This window comes from Sinocyclocheilus anshuiensis, unplaced genomic scaffold (genome assembly GCF_001515605.1).
Source record: "Sinocyclocheilus anshuiensis isolate Anshui unplaced genomic scaffold, SAMN03320099.WGS_v1.1 scaffold1640, whole genome shotgun sequence".
Taxonomy (NCBI): domain Eukaryota; kingdom Metazoa; phylum Chordata; class Actinopteri; order Cypriniformes; family Cyprinidae; genus Sinocyclocheilus; species Sinocyclocheilus anshuiensis.
This window is the reverse complement of record NW_015555883.1, coordinates 683,020-687,557: the sequence shown is the minus strand read 5'-3', so window position 1 is coordinate 687,557 and position 4,538 is coordinate 683,020. Positions and strand designations below refer to the sequence as shown.

Genomic DNA, 4,538 nt, shown 5'->3' with positions numbered 1-4,538 from the left:
GACCATAGCCTCACCACACACAAGGAGGCCTTTCTTCCCAGCTCTGCAGTCTGGTGTTGGTGCACCTGTATATGGTCATGTGAGCCAAAGCCTTTAAGTAGAGATAGAAATGGCCAGTTCCTTCTGCTCTAAACCATTTCCAATGTCAAACATACGGCCGCCGTGGCCTCAATGCCGCACTCTGTCTCTCTTCTTACTTTCCTTCCGCTCTGTCCCTCTTTATTTTCCTTTTCCTCTTGCGTGCCCATACTTTTGGTCTTTGGTGGCAGCAGTAGCTTCTTGTAAAAGTAATGTCCAAAACATTTTACATCACGGTTTTCGTAATTCATATGTCTACTAGAAGCTGACAGTGTAACTATAACTCTATATGATAATTATGCCATAGTGTGCTGTCTTTTCTTTGAGGTCAGAAAAAAAGCTTTTGTCTAGTTGTAAACTGCAGTTTAGCTGTATTTGTTAAAGAGGCTCTTAGTTATAGTGACTTTTTCTCATAATTGCAACTTTATTTCTTGTCATTTGCAACTATATCTCGCAATTGCAGCTTTATTTCGTGTAACTGTGACATAAAAAATCTCACAATGTTACAATTGCTATTTTATGTCTTACAATTATGACTTAAGTCAGATTTATGAGAAATTAAGTTACATTATGAGATATTATTTAAAAATTAGACTTTACATTATATTTGTTTTAGCAGGATTTTTGGCATGTGTAAACAGAAGCATGTTATTCCATCTGTGAGTTGTACTGTTAAGTTGCATTTTTGTTTTTCATGTGTTTTATCATTGTCATAAAATCTGACTAGGACTAAAGTTCTAAAGTTTCACTTTTTGTACAGATGCAAAATATGTCACACAGAGACCTTCAGTGGTATAAATGCTGTAGCCGCTTTCTTTAAGGATATTTTATGTGGTTAGTTGCCTATAAATGCGTGTGTACATGCCCGTGCCAGCATTTATGTGTTTCTCCATGGCCTTGAGCCTTATGGAGTGAGGCTCCACAGACCTGCTCATCTTCCAGCAGCAGTTTTATACATTTACTTCGGTGTTATTCGAGTCGGTCTACATACAAATGTTAATCTGAGAATGTCCCCAGGCTGTCTGTTTGATCTCCTGTCACTATTTAATATGGCAAATTTACCACTGCTCAAATGTTTTATTAACTTTTCAGCCTCTATAGTCACTTTATTCAAAATCAGCATCCAAATACTGTACAATGAATAGGCTTTGTGACTTGGTTTTTAGACTGAATGAAAATTATTACTTTTTTTTTTTGTCCACAGAGATGTCCCAAATGTTCTTCTCTTTTCTTCACTCCTCCTCTTTTTTTTTTCTTTTTCAGACGAGATATAAGTTTTGTGCCAGCAAGTGCCTGCAATGTGCCCTTTGATATGGGTGGCACTGCCATAGAAATCTGCCTCCTTTATTCCATCTCAGATGACCATTGTTCATCAGAATCTGATGAATGAATTAGTTCATCATCAAGTTCCCTCATTTGATTATAAATGAATGGAGAGTTTGGCCTTGAAGCCAAATTACTTTAATGATGAAGGCTCTGAAAATGGCAAAGCAAGCAGTAAAGTGCTATCATGGCAGAGCCTCCTAAAAAGTAATTTATCAAGTTTGAATGTCTTGCTCCGCTATCCTCATCTCATACAGCTATTTTTTAATGGAGCGGGTCACTATGAAGCCCTGCAGAGATGGAGGAAAGGATTGAACGAGATTATGGGTTGTTTCAGGAAGCCTTTTAGAAGCCCCTTTCATGGAAATGTTGAGTAGATTCTTCGACATTTTGATAGATGTCAAGCTTTAAGTGAAGTCATACTCTTTGTTGTCATCATACAGGTACAGTGAGGTACTTTACAAGGTTGTTGCATTAATTTCAATGTATATTATTTAAATGTATAGCAATAGAGAAGCAGATAGACAAGTATAATTAAAGTTGTATATTTATTTTAGAATATTAAAGGGTTTGTGATGTGAGAAATCAAATTTGCATTGATATTTTGACATATAAGTGGCCTTTGTATTATTAAAACATCCTGCAAGTTTCAAAGCTTAAAATGTCCTCCTAACCTAATTATAAACAAAACGTTTGTGTAATGAAGCTTCAAAAAAGGTTCATTTGGATATTGTTGGATTTGTGAAGGGTCTCATGAACTGTGCTGTGCAATACTTGTTTTATTTAAAAATGCATAAAAAAAAAAAAACACAACCTAAGTTTCGCTGTTGATTCTGTTTATTGTCTAGTCTAGTCTCTTCCTCCAAATCTTTCACCTGGAAGCAGCACAGTGCAGCGATACTGGTTAAACACCCTGCCAAGCAGCGTTGGAGCAGAAAAACAGTCCCAGCTCCCTCTTTGCAGGCCCGTGTTGTCAGAGCACAAAGCACTCTCTCCCTGGGCCCCTCGGGAGCCTGGGAGAAATCACAGGCATCTACAGACGTCAAAGGCTCAACAGTCTTTACCAAACAAACAGAAGCCCAGCAGAGTGATGGAGAATGCGAGCACAGGGAGGGTGAGATGGCGAATGGGCGAAAGAGAGCGCTGGGATGGGTTTGAGTCAGAGGAACGGAGGCAGGCATCTCAGGAGAGGAGGGGATGGTGGGTACAGACAGATACAAGGTAGCCGAGTCAGAGAGGGCAAGAGAAAAGAGTCGAGAGTGATGGGGGAAAGTGGGGCTGAAGTGGTTGGAGAGAGGGAACCAAGGGAGGGAGGGGTGGGGGAAGAAAGTGCAACGCTGAGATGTGTCAAGAAAGGGCGCCTGGGCCCCCCTGAGGAATGTTCCTTGTCTGCTTCACAACCCCAAGACCAGCAAAACCCTTTGCTTTATAGAAAAAAAAGAAGACAGGAGAGGTAGAGGAAGAAAAAAAAAACAAGAAGACAGTAGAGGTAGAGGAAGAAAAAAAAACAAGAGTGCACACTAGTGGAGTCCTTATAGAATTTCATCCTCTTTTTGCACAAAGCCAGGAATCCAACTAAGGTTTTTCTGTTTTTCAATCCCTCAAGTATTCTTCACTTCAAATGGTCCCACTCCGCAGTCCGTCTACAGCAACTGTGGCTTGGCTAGGGGGAAATGGCCCTGACAGACCCCTCTGCTGCTCCTTACTTTCTTTAATAGGGAGGTCTTATCTCTCTCTCGCTCTCTTTAGGGATACAGTAGACCTGTAGTTTCGCTTCAAAGCGGCCGTTTAGTTAGGATGTGCCCCAAATGGTGCATAGCTCTCTTGAAGCACCATGTCGCCTATCGTTTTGTATCAGTAAGCCATTTAGTTTTTCCAAGTTGTTCGGCATATAACTCGTCCTGCTATATGAGTGATGACAGTGATTTTGATGTAAGCAATCGGTTATATACCTGGTGGATGATAAAAAGGGGCAAAACATTAATAATTGACTATACATTTCTAAAGCTCACGGGGCTCATTTATAAAACATGTATGATCGAATTTGATCATAAATTTAGTGCATTTTATCCTACATCAGAAGTGAGGGGAAAAAAGTCACGTTTAATATAAAAATGTGATGAGAATTTTTTTTAATATATAATTTTTTTTTTTATGTTTTCTTCAGAAATTTTAAACATCTTGTTTAATCTCTATAAAGATTACATAACGTTTTTTGCTGCAGGAAAGACTTTCTTTTTGAGTCTCTAGCTAAGTTTTACACTAAATGCGGCCTGTCAGGATGATGGGCCGCTTAGAGACCTGATGCTCCGGATCTCCTTTCAGATCAGTTTTGAGCAATTCTGAGTTTTGGGTTGAACTCTCGGGAGGAGTAAGAAGATGAGCAACTGCTTCCCTAATTAGTGGAGAGTTGAGAAAGAGTAGTGCAGAATGGAGATGTGAAACACACCAGAGAGAGAGACAGACAGAGAAACAGATAGCCAGTCTCCTCCTTTAGGCACAGACAAACACTGACAGCTTAACACTGGTTATGGTTTGGAGCTGATGCATATGGAGACCACATCGCACATGTAAAGCTCTTTTGATCAGATGGCCTACAGACAGGAGATAGCAAATGATTTCACTGTCTCTCTCACTTCCTCTTCTCTTTCTCCACTCACTTTACATTTTACTCTTTTTGACTTTTTGGGAAAAATGATTTGTGTTGACGAAGAATGGGTCACAATGGTCAACTGTCAGTTAGTTAATTATTCTTGTATTTAAGCATATTTAGTTAATTTAACATTTTACATAATAGAATTAATCAGTACAATGAAAGACATTTATATATTTTATTAATTGTATTTGTCATATTTATGGATATATAATTGAATGAAAAATATAAGTAGATTAAATCAAAATAGAATCTAAAAATAAAATTATATAAATTATAGTTTATTAAATATACTATTATTAATAATATTAAATGTTTATTATATACTTAAATAACTATAAATGTATGTGTAATTTATAATTATTAACTAATTGACAGTTTTAATAGAAAAACCAGCCTATTTATATAGATTACAAAGTCAACTACATGCTCTGGCAACCCTGCAATGTAGGTTTTTTTTTTATTTTTTTTTTTTAAGTTTTAC

General features: G+C 37.7%; 1 protein-coding gene across 4 annotated transcripts in view; it reads left to right on the top strand.

Annotated features, from left to right (window-relative positions):
• Window positions 1-4,538, top strand: part of LOC107675840 (forkhead box protein P4-like) — a 143,996-nt gene that overhangs the window by 55,227 nt on the left and 84,231 nt on the right. The gene's annotated exons all lie outside the window — the stretch shown is intronic.